We start from the raw sequence: 17886 nt of genomic DNA, 5'->3' as shown, positions 1-17886 counted from the left end.
TGAATGCAATAAAAGTTTCCCCTGAACAAACCTCATATAAAAGCTCTCTTGAAGGTTTAACTGGTGATCGGTTTAATGTGGTATCTCTTGCATGATATTGTAAGGCCACAAAACACATTTTTTTTTGTGGCCAGGTGGTCAGTGTGATGACTGACTATATATTTGTGTTCACATTTATTGATAACTGAGCAAATCTCAGCACTTGCATGATTGTTTGAAATCTTAACACAAAGTTATAAAAACATTGGTGGGCCTCATGAGGCAATTCATCCAATGTAGAATAGAGAATAGTATGGGAGATAAATACACAATGCTGGAGTAACTCAGCAGCGACAGGCAGCATCTCTGGAGAGAAGGATTGGCTGACATTTTGGTTTGATACCTTTCTTCAGTCTGAAAATAATACAGCACAGGACCAGGCCCTTTGGCCCACAATGTCCATGCTGAACATGATGCCAAGTTAAACTAACCTCTTCTCCTGCATGAGACCCAGACACCCCCCCCCCCCCCCCCCCCCCCCTCCCACTCCCTCCAGATCCATCTGCCTATCGAAAAGCTTCTTAAAAACCACAATCATATCTGCCTCCACCACCAACCTTTGACATTTCCACTCTGGGAAAAAGGTTCTGACTGTCTACCCTATCTCTGCCTCTCATAATTTCATAAACTTCTATCAAGTGTCTTCTCAACCTTGATATTCCAGAGAACACAACCCAAGTGTGTCCAACTACTCCTTATTGCTAATACTTTCTTGTCCAGGCAGCATTCTGCAGCCTCTCTAAAGACTCTACATTCTTCTAATAATAGGGTGACAAGTACTGCACACAATACTCCAAATGCAGCCTAACCAAAGCTCTATAAAGCTGCAGGATAACGTTCTGACTCTTATACTCAGCATCCCGACCAATGAAGGCAAGCATAGCATATGGACTTGGAATGCAAGATTCCTCTGCACATCAATGCTGTTAAGGGTCATGCCATGAATTGTATACTTTCCCCTTACATTCAACGTAGCAAAGTGCAACACCTTAAACTTGCTCGGATTAAACTCCATCTACCATTTATCTCCCCATTCCTGTAGTTGACCAATACCTCACTTGAATCGCACATCTCCAGTTTCTTCCCAGCTGTTATCAGGCAATTGAATCATCCTACCACAACCAGAGAGCAGTGCTGAACTACTATCTACCTCTTTGATGTCCCTGGGACTATCCTTGACTGGACTTTGCTGGCTTTAGCTTGCACTGAACGTTATTCCCACATACACTGTAAAAGGATTGATTGTTTGACTGCCTGTCCCGTTGAGTTACTCCAGCATTTTGTGTCTATCATGAGAAAATCTTATCATGTAGACTCCTCTTCTATAATCTTGTGGATGATCCTTGCACCCTCTGCACCCTCTCATCTCAAAGGTGCAAATGCACTTTTCTGGCGATCAAGGGTTTAAGATCAAATTAATGCCAGAAGCTTGAATCTCACAATGAGACTGCAATGCACGAAAACATTCAATCACTGTAGCAAATATTTCACAATCTCACCTCACGTAATCTCTTTAATACATCAAGCTTACATTCAATGACTGTAAAAAAAAAGCTTTAGATATTCCTGAGAATAAGAAAGGATAATGGAAAATAAATGGAAACCTTTCTTTTTGGATTAGTTTTGTTTTTAGTTTAGAGATACAGCGTGTACACAGGCCCTTTGGCCCACCGAGTCCGCACTGACCAACAATCACACTAGTTCTATCCTACCCTCTGGCGACAATTTACAGAAGTCATTTAACCTGCAAGTCTTTGGGATGTGGGAGGAAACCGTATGTAACCCGAGAAAACCTACGAGGTCACAGGCATAACGTACAATCCTCGTACACACAGGACCCATAGTCAGGCTCGCTGCACTATTGTACATCCCACTTAGTTTGCTTCTATTTCTCTTCCCCAATTCCCTCATTTCACTTTTATCCGCACTCTCTTTTAATCTTTTTTATGTCGGGGGGGGGGGAACTGTTTTCTTACATGCCTTACTGGGAATTGCCATGTTGGAGCTCTGGGGTGCTGGGACTGCCGACTTTGATCACCATGGAGCTGTGGTCTGTGGAACTCCCAGCCGCGGGCGGTGCTGACTTTGACATTGCGGAGCCTGGGATCTCTCGCTGAGGTTGCCAGCGTTGAATCTCCGCCCAGGTCGGCCTGTGAACTTCGGACGCCGCAGTCTCCGGTAGGAAGCGGCCGATTTTATTTATCCTACGACTATGTCCACGACCTCCTACAACTATGTCTACAGCCTCCTACGACCCCCCCTCGACCTCGGTTCCACACCTAAGACCAACTACAATGAGCTACACATGGAAAATGATCACATGATAAAATTATGTAATGTTTGCTTTTTTTTCTCGGGCCATTTACCGACCGACGACTATCTACGACTACCATCACAACCTACTACGATCTACCTACAACCTACCTACGAGTAGAAAGTATCCATTTTTTCCATGCCGACCTTTTTTTTCCACGTGAACATTTTTTATCAGGCTGGAAAAAACGCTGCAACCTACTTGAGACCACGAGTACACGGAGACCACTCACGAGCATGAGGAAGAGTTACGAAGGCCTCCTACGACCTCGTGGTAATCATGCTGCGAGTATGAGTCAAGGGCAAACTCGGCAGTGGTCGCCAATTAGGTCATGATAGTGGGACAGGGGCTTAACTCAAATTTCACTGCACCAGTTGCTGTATGTGACATTAAATGTCCTTTGTCTCCCCTCCCTTCTGTACACTTCCACCTATAACCCTCTCCCATGTTATTCCTCATCTTGTATCCTCATCTGACACCCTTTTGTCTCCTGCACACCTCCAGCCATTTGTCACTGACTCCATCTATCTGCCAAACAACCCCCCCCCCCCACCCCTCACCTGTATCACCTGTCACTTGCTAGACGTTTGACCTGCCCTTACCACTCTTTTCCAGCTTTCCCCCCCCCCCCCCCTACTTCTTTGAGTCTCAAGTAAGCAGTAAGATGCAGTAAGATGCTGCAAATGTTTTATCAATCGGTGGTGGCCAGTGCCATCTTCTTCGCTGCCGTGTGCTGGGGAACCAGGGCAAAGGCCGTGGATGCCAACAGAATCAACAACCTCATCAGGAAGGCTGGCTCTGTCCAGGGGCTGGAGCTGGATTCATTGCAGGTGGTCTTGGAAAGGAGGATGCTCCTCAAACTGGGGAGCATCTTGGACAATACAGCTCACCCCCTCCATGACACACTGGTCAAGCAGAGGAGCACCTTCAGCAACAGACTGGTTCCACCAAGATGCAGGCCCGAACGCCACAGGAGATCCTTCTTCCCTGTGGCGATAAAACTGTACAACTCCATCCCCTACTGTCATGGGGTAGACTGAGTGACTCCCAATCTTTGAACATCCCTCATCCTGGACTTTTCCACTCGAAAATTTTATTTCATGTCTTTGCAATATTACATATGTGCTGTGCAATAACTGGTCCTTTAAAATTCATTATTATTGTGATAGACATAACACTTTCAAAACCTTGTAAATCGATCTTTTGACTGGAGGCAGACCAATTTCCCTCTGGGATAAATAAAGTTGAATCATATCATATCGTATTGAATCATAAAAGTGTCCTGACCTGAAGTGCCACCTTGCGCATTTCACCCACAGATGCTGCCTGACCCACAGCTTCTTCAGTTCCTCCAGCATTTGTGTTCTGCTCCCTTTTTTCTTGTCCTCAGCCAGCGCACTTCCTGTGTTAACATTAAGGTGTAGTGAGACCAGGCAGGTAGTGCAAAATATTCTTTATTAACATAAACAAATGCTCGAAACACCTAGTCTAGAACTAACGATTACAGCTCCTGTCGCGGCGAGGAGCACTAACTACTAATTACTCTCAAAAGCCCACGAACGAACCCCCACGGTCACGTGACAGTCCCGACCAATGACGAGCATTCTGAATACCCAGCCCCACCACTAGGTGCCACTGTAAAAGTATAATTTAAATCATTTCAATGACACTTCATTGTCACATGAGTCCGGCTGCAGAGACATTCTTTGTTTTTGTGTACAATACATATAGTACACAGTCACCGCGCTCCTGGCTCTGACAATGTTACAAAAAGTACCAGAATAGAATAGAATAGAATAGAATAGAAAACGTTATTGCCACATGTGACAGGCCACAGTAAAATCCTTTGCTTGCACACCATGGCAAGGTATGCAACTAGTCGCCCACAAAGGGTGATTACAATGTTACAGATTTCTCATCACAGTCATGTTGTTCCCTCCTTATTTTTGGTGCCTCAACCCTCCCACCATCGGTTCCCTCTTCGTTTTTGGTCCCCCCCACCCTCCCTTGCAGGGTCCCGTTTTGTTCTTGGCTCCAACCCCCAGGTCTCTCTTTGTTCTTGGTGCACCTCTCTGCCCCTCCCACCACACCTGGGCTACTTACAACATGTATAGGAAAGAACTGCAGATGCTGGTTTAAAGGTAGACACAAAAAGCTGGAGTAACTCAGCGGGTCAAACAGCATCTCTGGAGAGAAGGTATAGTTTTGTTTCCGGTCGAGTCTGAAGAAGGGTCTCGACCCCAAACATCACCTATTGCTTTTCTCCACTGATGCTGTCTGACCCGCTGAGTTATTCCAGTTTTACATGTCTACTTACACCATGTCTGTGCTTTCAATGCATCAGACTGCCCCTATTGTTTTTAGAGATTCAAATAGTACAGAAGCAGTCCCTTCAGCCTGCACTGCCTAACAGGCATTCTTCTACACTAACCCATCTCCATTTTAACAAAACTCATCAGGAAGGCTGGCTGCATCCTGGGGGCGGAGTTGGATTCATGGGAGGTGGTCTTGGAGGGGAGGATGCTACTGAAACTGCAGAGCATCCTGGACAACTCAGCTCAGCCCCTCCATAACAACCTGGTCCATCTAAGAATTACCTTCAACAACATAGAAACATAGAAAATAGGTGCAGGAGGAGGCCAATTGGCCCTTCGAGCCAGCACCGCCATTCATTGTGATCATGGCTGATCATCCCCAATCAATAACCCGTGCCTGCCTTCTCCCCATGACTCCACTTGCCCCTAGATCTCTATCTAAATCTCTCTTAAATCAATCCAGTGATTTGACGTCCATTACCCTCTGTGGCAGGGAATTCCGCAAATTCACAACTCTCCGGGTGAAAAAGTTTTTTCTCACCTCAGTCTTAAATGGCCTCCCCTAAATTCTAAGTGTGGCCCCTGGTTCTGGACTCGCACAACATTGGGAACATTTTTCCTGCATCTAGCTTGTCCAGTTCTTTTATAATTGTATGTTTCTATAACATATCCCCTCATCCTTCTACTCTCCAGTGAATACAAGCCTAGTCTTTTATATCATCCCTCATATGACTGTTCCGCCATCCCAGGGATCAATCTCGTGAACCTACGCTGCACTGCCTCAATCACAAGGATGTCCTTCCTCAAATTAGGAGACCAACACTGTACACAATACACCAGATGTGGTCTTACCAGAGCCCTATACAACTGCAGAAGAGCCACTTTACTCCAAAACTGTTTTTTCAATAAGTTAAAAAATGCCCGTGAGTAAAAAACGGTCGCCATGGAAAAAATCAATACTTTTTTTACTCGTTGGTTTACGTAGTACATCATAGTAAGTCAGCATGTTAGTCGAGGGTAGTCAAAGGTAGTTGTAGATAGTCTTCAACATGGTCGAAGAGAGGTCAAAGGGAGGTCGAAGGAGATTGAAGGAGATCGTCTTCACTCTCCACTATTCGGTGTCCAATTTTGCTGAAGTTAGTTGTAGCTAGTCGAAGCTGGTCTTCAACATAGTCGAAGGAGGTCTACGGAGGTCTTCTACATAGTTGAAGGAGGTATTCAATATGACATTTTTTTTAACTCTTCTAAACTCGCCAATTAGGTCACCCAATTTGGACAGCCCCTTTACACACAAACAACAAACAATAGTAGTGCAATAATAACAATAATAGTCTGTTGTAGTTGATATGATATGCCATTTATTGTCACTATACATGTACAGTGAAACTGAAAGCTGCTCGTACTCAGTGCATACATACAATTTAGCACAAAAAACAAGAAACAGAAAAAACAAAAAACAGAAGGGAGATGGGGGGGGGGGGAATAGGTGCACAAATTCTGCGGCGCTACATACATATATACATATATACAGATGGAAGTCCGTGTTGGGCGGTGTAGTCAGTGCATGTGTGAATTTGAATTTATAGTAGTTATAATTCTCGGAAAGCAACTATTCCTGAGTCTGTTTGTCCTGGATTTGATGCACCTATAGCGCCTTCCAGAGGGCAGCAGGTCAAACAGTCCAAACGCAGGATGGGAGCTGTCTTTGATGATCTTCTTTGCCCTGCTAAGGCAGCGGGAGGTGTAGATGTCCATCAGGGAGGGGAGAGGGCAGCCAATGATCCTCTGCGCTGTCCTGGTTACCCTCTGAAGCCTCTCCCTGTCTGCCATGGTGCAGCTGCCATACCATGCTGTAATGCAGTATGTCAGCAGGCTCTCGATGGACGAGCGGTAGAAGGTCAGCAGCAGGTTAGAGTCCAGGTTGTGCTTCCTGAGGACCCTCAGGAATTGCAGCCGCTGCTGAGCCTTCTTGATGACCGCTGTCGTGTTGTCCGTCCAGGAGATGTCAGCAGCGATATGGACGCCGAGAAACCGGAAGGTGTTGACCCTCTCCACACACTCGCCGTTGATGTGTAGGGGGGCTAAGTCGGTGCTGTGCCTCCTGAAGTCGACAATGAGCTCTTTTGTTTTCCTGCTGTTCAGAGCCAGATTGTTTTCTGAGCACCAGGTTGTCAACTTCAGGACTTCCTCTCTGTAGGCTGCCTCGTCTCCCTTTGAAATAAGTCCGACCACAGTAGTGTCGTCAGCAAATTTGACGATGCGGTTGTTGTTGTGGGCCGGGCTACAGTCGTAGGTGTAGAGACAGTATAAGAGGGGGCTTAGCACACAGCCCTGTGGGGAACCGGTACTCAACCTGCGAGTGGAGGAGAGGTGGGGGCCGAGTCTCACAGTCTGGGGCCGGTTGGTGAGGAAATCCTTTATCCAGGCACATGTGACAGTGGGGAGGCCGAGAGTGACCAGTTTACCAATGAGAATGTCCGGAATGATTGTATTAAAGGCTGAACTAAAATCCACAAAGAGCAACCGGACATAGCTCTGCCCCTGTTCCAGATGGCTCAGCACAGAGTGGAGAGCTATGGTAATGGCGTCTTCTGTGGATCTGTTTTGGCGATAGGCGAATTGGTGGGGGTCGAAGTCTGGTGGTAGATAGTCCTTGATGTGCTGGAGGACCAACCTCTCGAAGCACTTCGTGGTTACCGGAGTGAGGGCCACAGGACGGTAGTCATTAAGGCTGGTGATGGTAGACTTCTTCGGCACAGGGACGATTGTGGCTGATTTTAGGCAGGACGGAATAACTGCCTGGGCCAGGGAGAGGTTGAAAATTCTGGTGAAGATGGCAGTGAGCTGGTGGGCGCACGCTTTGAGCACCTTACCAGGGACTCCATCTGGGCCGGTAGCCTTCTTGGGGTTCACTGCCAGGAGCACCCGTCTGACATCGTGTTCCCTGACAGTGAGTGGAGTAGTACAGGAGCTAGGTGAGGGTGGAAACAGGGCTGTAGCAGGTGAGTGCTGCTGTTGTGATGTTTCAAAGCGGGAGAAGAAGCAATTTAGCTTTTCTGCCAGCGGCGCACTCAGGTCTTCTGACTTTGTGGCACAGCCTCTGTAGTTGGTAATGTCTTGTATGCCCCGCCATACCTCCCGTGTATTATTGCTGGACAAGTGGGACTCTATGCTCCTCTTATGGTCCGCCTTGGCTTTTTTAATACCACTTTTCAGATCGGCTCGAGCAGCCCTGTACAGAGCTCTGTCACCTGACCTGAAGGCAGCATCGCAGGCTCTGAGGAGTGTGCGGACCTGGCTGGACATCCAGGGTTTCTGGTTTGGGAAAACCCGTATGTTTTTGTCTACAGTCACATTTCCGATGCAGAACTTGATATAGTCCAGCACCGATTCTGTGAGAGTTTCCAGATCCTGGTGTTCGAATATGTCCCAGTTTGTCTGTGTAAAGCAGTCCTGTAAATTGGAGAGTGCATTTTCAGGCCAGGTTGTAACAGATCTTATGGTGGGCCTGGCACTGCGTCTGAGGGGGGTGTAGGCTGGAGAGAGCAGGAGGGAGAGATGATCTGACTGGCCGAGTTGGGGGAGGGGGATGGCTCTATACGCGTGCTTGATATTGGTGTAGACATGATCCAGCGTGTTCACCCCTCTAGTAGAACACTTGACATGTTGGTAGAATTTCGGCAGTACAGTCTTCAAGTTGGCCTTATTAAAGTCCCCTGCGATTATGTGAACACCTTCGGGGTTCAGAGCTTATTTGAGGTTGTAGGTGAAGAAGCGGTGGAATATGCTTCGAGACTATCCTGGGATGTCTTCAGGGAAGCAACCGCGAGCCTCGATGAATATACAGACACCGTGACATCATATGTCATCTTTTGTGAGGGCAGTTGCATTCCCACTAGGACCTGGATCTGGTTTAACAATGACAAGCCCTGGTTTACAGCATAACTCAGACAGCTCCACCAGTCTAAAGATGAGGCCTACAGGAGCGGGGATGCAGACGTCTACAGGCAGGCCAAGTACAAGCTGAAAAGAGGAATCAGAGCTGCCAAGGGAAGTTGAGGAACACGTACTCAGCAAATTACTCCGTTTCAGTGCGGAAGGGCTTGCAAGAAATCACCAGCTACGAGGAACCCTCCCCCCCTCCCCCCTGCTCCTTGGACATTCGTCAGCTGACCAACGACCTGAACGAGTTCTACTGCAGGTTCAATAGACAGAAACATAACCCCGGTACCCCCTCACCCTCTTCCCCACCCACTCCGCCCATATGACCACTTCACACCCACTTACAGCCTGACTCCAGTCTGCAAAGACTGGGCCCTCGTCCACTACCCACCCCCTCCTTGCTGCCCAACATCAGTCTGGCCACATCTTCATCACTAACAATAGAAATTGAGGAGGTGGAGAAGCTATTCAGGAGCTAGAAAAGCAGGAAATCTCCAGGACAGGACAATCTTTCCCCCTCTACCCTCAAGCTCTGTGCCGAACAACTGATAGCGGTCTACCCCACGGACAATTTCAACCAGTCCCTGCAAACCTGCACTGTCCCTGCCTGCTTTAAAGTCTCCACTATTGTTCCCGTACCCAAAAACCCAAGGATTACTGGCCTTAATGACAACAGGCCTGTCGTGCTGACCTCTGTAATCATGAAGACCCTTAAAAGATTTGTGCTGGCCCACCTGAAAAATATCACATGCTGGACCCCATGCAGTTTGCATACTGGGCCAATAGACCTGTGGATGATGCTGTCAACCTAAGCCTGCACTTCATCCTCCAGCACCCTCTGCATTCAACACCATTGTGCCAGAGCTACTACACTCCAAACTCTCCCAGTTGACTGTGCCTGAACCCTTCTGTCAGTGGATCACCAACTTCCTGACAGACAGGAAGCAGCATGCGAGGCTGGGAAAGCACATTTCAGACCCACAGACCCTCAGCATAGGAGCACCACTGACTCCTCTGTCAAGCCTTTCCACACAACCCTGCGGACGACACAAACCCTGATTGGACTGATCCAGGATGGGGAGGAATCTGGCTACAGACAGGAAGTGACACAGCGGGCGTCCTGGTACCTTTGCACCAACCTGGAGCTCAATGCTCTTCAGACAGTGGAATTGGATTGTAGACTTTAGGAGAGCTCCCCCCCACTCACCATCAACACCATAGTCACATCTGTGGAGTCATTTAAGTTCCTTCAAACTATCATTTCCAGGGACCTTAAATGGGGGTGTACCATCAACTCCACAGCAGTGGCAGACCGGCATTCGTAGGGCCCTGAAGCTTGAACTGTTATGGGGGCCTCTTCGCAACCACAATGAGGTCTGAGTGACCACTGTTACCTTCGTCAATGGGGTTGTTCCACGACAGATCACCACAAATTTTAAGAAAGAACTGCAGATGCTGGAAAAATTGAAGGTGGACAAAAATGCTGGAGAAACTCAGCGACTGAGGCAGCGTCTATGGAGCGAAAGAATAGGTGACGTTTCGAGACCCTTCTTCAGACTAATGTCGGGGAGAGGGGGGCGGGGAAAAGGAAGGAAGAGGCAGAGACAATAGGCTTGTGGGAGAGCTGGGAAGAGGAGGGGAAGGAGGGAGAAAGCAAGGACTACCTGAAATTGGAGAAGTCAATGGTCATACCATAAAATACCCTCGCAAAATATGAGGTGCTGCTCCTCCAATATGCAGTGCGACTCATCCCCAAACTCTACCTCTGCTACATTGATGACTGCATTGGTGCTACCTCCTGCACCCATGCAAAACTCATTGACTTCATCCATTTCACCACTATCTTCTATCCGGCACTCCAATTCACCTGGACCAGTTCCGCCATCTCCCGACGGTTTCTAGACCTCACTATCTCCATCGCAGGTGACAGACTACTGACCGACATCTACTACAAACCCACTGACTACCATGGCTATCTGGACTACACTTCTTACCACCTTGCTTCCTGTGAGGACTCTATCCCCTGCTCCCAATTCCTCCGTCTATACCGCATCTGCACCCAGGTGGAGGTTTTCCAAACCAGGGCATCGGAGATGTCCTTATTCTTTAGGGAACGTGGGTTCCCCTCTTCGATTATAGATGAGGCACTCACCAAGGTCTCTTCTATATCCCGTACATCCGCTCTCAATCCCCATCCCCTCACTCATAACAAGACCCCCTTGTCCTCACCTTCCACCCTACCAGCCGTCACATACAATAGATAATCCACTGACATTTTCGCCTCCTCCAACGGGATCCCACCACTGGCCACATCTTCCCATCTCCACCCCTTTCGGCTTTCTGCAGAGACGACTCCCTCCGTAACTCCCTGGTCAATTTGTCCCTTCCCACCCAAACCACCCCCTCCTCTTGTACTTTCCATTGCAACCGCAGGAAATGCTACACTTGTCGTTTTATCTCCATCCAAGGACCTAAGAAGTATTTCTAGGTGAGGCAGAGGTTCACCTGTACCTCCTCCAACCTCATCTGTTGCATCCGCTGCTCTGCATCGGTGAGACCAAGCGCAGGCTTGGCGATCGCTTCGCCCAACACCTCCGCACAGTTCGCATTAACCAACCTGATGTCTTGGTGGCTCAGCACTTCAACTCCCCCTTCCCATTCCGAATCTGACCTTTCTGTCCTGCACCTCCTCCATGACCAGAGTGAGTCCCACCGCAAATTGGAGGAGCAACACCTCATATTTCATTTGGGTAGTTTATACCCCAGCGGTATGAACATTGACTTCTCCAATTTCAGGTAGTCCTTGCATTCTCCCTCCTTCCCCTCCCCTTCCCTGCTCACCTACAGCCCACTGTCTCCATCTCTTCCTTTCTTCTTCCCCCCCCCCCCCCACCCACCCCCACATCAGTCCGAAGAAGCGTCTCGATCCGAAACATCACCTATTCCTTCGTTCGATTGATGCTGACTCACCCGCTGAGTTTTTCCAGAATTTCTGCTACCACAAATTTAAATTTCTGTCATAAATGTTAATAGTGTTTTAAATTATTTATAATTATTTTATATTAAATATATTTAGAATGAAACATCCTTAATTTGAATTTTTTTCATTTACGGCTCGCCTACATGATACTTTAATAACCTTTTAATTTTTATTTTAACTATTATTTTGTATTGAATCACACTATATTATTATTATTACTTAAAAAAAAAAACGATCTCATACAGTAGACCCAACATTTTTAAGCAACGTGGACTAAGCATGATATTCACCTCCAGAAAAAAAGTAGGAAGTATTGGCCGGGGGTCCAGAACGGTGTCTAGTGGAGTCCCAGTGGAGTCCAGGGGCAGTGCCCCTGGTGGGGGTTCAGAGGGCAACGTCCCCTGAAGCTCCTGCATTTTCAATAAATTGAAAGTGATTCTCAAGCTTTCTGCTGGTAGTTTACATAAAAGAAGCTTAGAATTTTTCTAACATTTAAGCAGTAAAATAACCCCCAAACTATATATGTTTCATGAAATAGACAATAGATAATAGATGCAGGAGTATGCCATTCGGCCCTTCGAACCAGTGATCATGGAACAGGAGCAGATCCACTGTATTCACTGTGATCATGGCTGATCATCCACAATCAGTACTCCGTTCCTCCCTTCTCCCCATATCCCTTGACTCTGCTATCTTTATCTATCTCTCTCTTGAAAGCCTCCAGAGAATTGCCCTCCACTACCTTCTGAGGCAGAGAATTCCACGGATTCACAACTCTCTGTGTGAAAATGTTTTTCCTCATCTCCGTTCTAAATAGTCTACCTATTATTCTTAAATTGTAGTCCATGGTTCTGGACTCTCCCAACATCGGGAACATGTTTCCTGCCTCTAGCGTGTCCGAACCGTTAATAATCTTATATGTTTCAATAAATGGCCTCATACAGCTAAAAAAATCTTTCCAAAAAATGTTACATGAAATGTCTCGTTGCCTAGCACTGAGATGAGAAAATACTTTTTCACCCAGAGTTGTGAATTTGTGGAATTCTCTGCCACAAAAGGCAGTGGTCTCGTCTCCTTCAGCAGCACCTCGGACTCCCTTCCTGAGCTCAGACATCCACTTCTCCTCACCTCACCTACGCTCACTTCCCCTCACCTACACACCTACACCTCGACTAAACGACTCGCCTTCACGATACCTCAGCACCAAACTTCTCCTCACACCTAAACCTCGCCTCGACTAAACTGTACCTCACTAAATGTCGCCCCTCAAATAAACCTCACACCCACCTCACACCTTAACCCAACCTCAACTGAACTAAACTGCACCTCACAACTAAACTCCACCTCACAACTAATCTGCGCCTCGACTAATGAACGCCTCTCTCCCGCTCCCACTATTTATAGGACCCTCCAGTCGTTGGCGGCGCCTCACGTGAGCATAACGGATCCAACCAGGGAGGGCGGGGCCGAGCGCAGAGAGCGGCACAGGTACATTGCCCGAGAGAGCCGGTAGGAGGGGAGGGGAGGGATGCAAGCACGTGCGTTGTCGTTGACGTCGAGCCCAAGCCTCTTCCCGCGGGAGTGGGAGAGAAACCTCAATTAGTCAAGGAGGGGCTTATGTGTGAGGTGGGTGGTTTAGTTGAGGTGAGGTTTCATGAGTTGAGGTTTAAATGTGAGGTGAAGTTTAGTCGAGGTAAAAAATCAGATTAATTTCTAGGAAAACAAAAAAAATGGAATTCCGATTTAAATCGGAAGAATATCTGGACTAAAGTTATTTCTGGGGCTCCTCTGGGATTAGGGGCCCTGAAGTTTAAGCTTCATTAGTTTCAGAGTGGATCCATCCCTGTTCCATAATCAGAAAGGATGTACTTCCTGCGGCAGCTGAGAAAACACGATCTGCCACAGGCAATGATGGTCCAGTTTTATACTGCCATCATAGAGTCTGTCCTCGCCTTGTCCATCACGGTCTGGTTTGGCTCAGCCACCAAGCACGACATCCAGCGTCTGCAGCTCAACGTTCGATCTGCCGAGAAGGTTGTTGGCAGCAACCTTCCCCCCATCGACAAACTGTACACTGCAAGGGCCAGGAAGTTATAATTATAATGTTTTATTTTTAATTGTCTACTGTATATTGTGTTGTTACTTGTGAGCAAACCCCAAGGCAAATTCCTTGTATGTATACATACCTGGCTAATAAAATGTATTCAATTCTATTCAATTCAATTCAATTTAATAGCCTGATGGCTGTAGGGAAGACGTTGTACCTGAACCTGGATGTCACAGTTTTCAGGATCCTGTGCCTTCTTCCTGATGGCAGGTGTGAAATGAGAATATGGGTCTCTGATGATGCTAGCTGAATTTTTGAGGCAGCGATTCCGATAAATCCCATCGATGGTGGTGAGGTCAGAGCCGGTGATGGACTGGGCAGTATTCACAACAGTCATGTAACAGGAACAGGCCATTAAAACCGCTCAAGCATGCTCCACCATTCATCTCCATGGCTGAATGGTCATTTCAATTCTGTTTTATTGTGCAAACTCCCTTATCGTATGATTCCGTTTGTATGTCTATCAATCTCATCCTTAACAATTGAACAGACGTGGTCCTCTGAAGGTGTTTTAATAGGAATCCGATGGGTAACTTTTTCACACAAAGGGTGCTGGGCGTGTGGAGCGAGCTGCCACAGGAGGTAGTTGAGGCAGGGACTATCCCAACATTTAAGAAACAGTTAGACAGGTACATGGATAGGAGAGATTTGGAGGGATATGGACGAAGCATGCGCAGGTGGGACTAGTGTAGCTGGGGCATGTTGGCCATTGAGGGCAGGTTTACCAACTTTATCACTCTATGACTCTAAACTTGACTTACAGCTTGCTGTTCAATAAAGGCTATCATCACTTCAAACCTGGTTATCTACCCTGACGCTGCTGCTATGTTCTTAACTCTCCTCCAAAAAGAATGCTATCCGTATCTAAGATAGACACAAACTGCTGGAGGAACTCACCAGGACAGGCAACATCTCTGGAGAGAAGGAATGGCCGATGTTTCGGGTCAAGGTCCTATTTCAAACTGAGAGTCAAGGGAGAGGGAGACATAGAGATATGGAAAGGTAAGATGTAAAAACACAGATCAAAGGGGAGGATGGTGAAGAAAAATAGAATGGTTTATTGTTCGCTGAGGGGAAGGTGACAACAAGGCATACAATCAGATCAATGTAATCAGGACAGTGAAACTAATCAGAATACTAGAATGGTGGAGGGGTTGAGAGAGAGCTCCAATGCACCAAAAGTCTTGAAGGGTTAACCTTTTTATTCTGTGTGGAGTTTGCAAGTTCTCCCTGTGATTGTGTGGATTTCCTCTGAGTGCTCCGGCTTCCTCCCACATCCCAAGGTGCGGATTTGTAGGTCAATTGGCATCTGTAAATTGGGATAACGTAGAACTATTGTGAACGGGTGATCAATGGTCAGCTTGGGCCTGTTAGGTCGAAGGGTCTCCAAACTAAACCAATCTCTCTGCTTCACACAACCCCACTCATCAACCCCATGAATCTCTGCTGCATCGACTCCAAGCCAAGTAGACCCAAGATTCAGGGCTCCAAATTTGCAGATCCTGGTCTACACCAAAGATAGACACAAAATGCTGAAGTAACTCAGCGGAGAGTCACACCAGCATTTTGTATCTATCCCCAAATATGACACATATTTTTCACACCACCTTACAGCATAGAACAATGCCAATTAAGACTACTATGTTGTCCACAGATCAATCCTATTCTCCATTACTTTTCCCTGTGAACTGTACTTCCCACATTTCCAACAATTCCCCCAGAGTCTCCCATAAGACCGTAGGGTGTAGGAGCAGAATTAGGCCATTCGACACATGATAGAAAAGTTAGTGGTTTTGCAGATAGTGAAGATGGTTGTGAATGATCGCAGCAGGATCTGTATCGATTGGCCAGGTGGGCAGAGGAATGGTTGATGGAATTTAATACAGAGAAGTGTGAGGTGTTGCATTTTGGGATGTTGAACAAGGGCAGGACCTACATAGTAAATGGTAGGCCTCTGGATAGTGTTGTACAGCAGAGGGATCTAGGAGTACACGTGCATGGTTCCTTGAAACATAGAAACATAGAAACATAGAAATTAGGTGCAGGAGTAGGCCATTCGGCCCTTCGAGCCTGCACCGCCATTCAATATGATCATGGCTGATCATCCAACTCAGTATCCCGTACCTGCCTTCTCTCCATACCCCTGATCCCCTTAGCCACAAGGGCCACATCTAACTCCCTCTTAAATATAGCCAATGAATGGCCTCAACTACCCTCTGTGGCAGAGAGTTCCAGAGATTCACCACTCTCTGTGTGAAAAAAGTTCTTCTCATCTCGGTTTTAAAGGATTTCCCCTTTATCCTTAAGCTGTGACCCCTTGTCCTGGACTTCCCTAACATCGGGAACAATCTTCCTGCATCTAGCCTGTCCAACCCCATAAGAATTTTGTAAGTTTCTATAAGATCCCCTCTCAATCTTCTAAATTCTAGAGAGTATAAACCAAGTCTATCCAGTCTTTCTTCATAAGACAGTCCTGACATCCCAGGAATCAGTCTGGTGAACCGTCTCTGCACTCCCTCTATGGCAATAATGTCCTTCCTCAGATTTGGAGACCAAAACTGTACGCAATACCCCAGGTGTGGTCTCACCAAGACCCTGTACAACTGCAGTAGAACCTCTCTGCTCCTATACTCAAATCCTTTTGCAATGAAAGCTAACATACCATTCGCAACATACCATTCGCTTTCTTTACTGCCTGCTGCACCTGCAAGCCTACCTTCAATGACTGGTGTACCATGACACCCAGGTCTCGCTGCATCTCCCCCTTTCCCAATCGGCCACCATTTAGATAATAGTCTGCTTTCCTGTTTTTGCCACCAAAATGGATAACCGCACATTTATCCACATTATACTGCATCTGCCAAACATTTGCCCACTCACCCAGCCTATCCAAGTCACCCTGCAGTCTCCTAGTATCCTCCTCACAGCTAACACTGCCCCCCAGCTTAGTGTCATCTGCAAACTTGGAAATATTGCCTTCAATTCCCTCATCCAGATCATTAATATATATTGTAAATAGCTGGGGTCCCAGTACTGAGCCTTGGGGTACCCCACTAGTCACTGCCTGCCATTGTGAAAAGGACCCGTTTACTCCTACTCTTTGCTTCCTGTTTGCCAGCCAGTTCTCTATCCGAAGGTCGAGACGCAGGTAAATATGCTGGTCAAAAAGCCTTTTGGCATTTTGGCCTTCATCAGTCAGAGTATTGAATATAGAAGTTGGGAGGTCATGTTACAGTTTGTCTAAGACGTTAGTCAGACTGCATTTAGAATATTGTGTTCCGTTCTAGGCACCATGTTATAGGAAAGATATTGTCAAGCTTGATAGGGTTCAGAAAAGATTTACGAGGATGTTGCCAGGACTAGAGGGTGTGAGCTATAGGGAGAGGTTGAGTTGGCTGGGTGTATGGAGCGTGGCAGGATGAGAGGAGATCTTATAGAGGTTTATAAAATCGTGAGAGGAATAGATCGGGTAGATGCACAATCTTTTATCCAGAGAAGGGGCATCGAGGACCAGAGGACATAGGTTCAAGGTGAGGGGGTAAAGATTTAATAGGAATCCGAGGGGTAACTTTTTCATACAGAGGATGGGGGGTGTATGGAACAAGCTGCCAGAGGAGGTTGTTGAAGCTGGGACTATCCCTACTGGAATTGGGGCTCAACACCTCCCTGTGTGCCTGGGTCCTGGACTTTCTCACCGCCAGGCCCCAGGTAGTCAAGATGGGAGGGAATACATCGAAGTCCCTCACCCTGAGCACAGGATCGCCCCAGGGTTGCGTCCTCAGCCCTCTATTGTACTCCCTGTACACACATGACTGTGTGGCTAGGTTCAGCTCCAATTCAATAATTAAGTTTGCTGATGACACTGTGGTGGTGGGCCTGATCTCAGACAATGATGAGAGGGCCTACCGGGAGGAGGTGGCTGATCTAGCACTCTGGTGCCAGGAGAACAGCCTCCTCTTGAACATCAAAAAAACGAAGGAGCTGATCATGGACTTTAGGAGGGCACATCATCCGAGGACGTACACTCCATTGAGTATAAATGGGGATCCTGTGGATAGGGTGAACTTTTTTAAATATCTGGGAGTCCACATCTCTGAGGATATGACATGGTCATCACACGCCTCAGCACTGGTGAGTAAGGCAAGGCAGCGCCTTTACCACCTCAGGCAATTGAGGAAATTCAGAGTGT

This window comes from Leucoraja erinacea, chromosome 32 (assembly GCF_028641065.1).
Source record: "Leucoraja erinacea ecotype New England chromosome 32, Leri_hhj_1, whole genome shotgun sequence".
NCBI lineage: Eukaryota > Metazoa > Chordata > Chondrichthyes > Rajiformes > Rajidae > Leucoraja > Leucoraja erinaceus.
Note: the sequence above shows the minus strand (reverse complement) of the source record.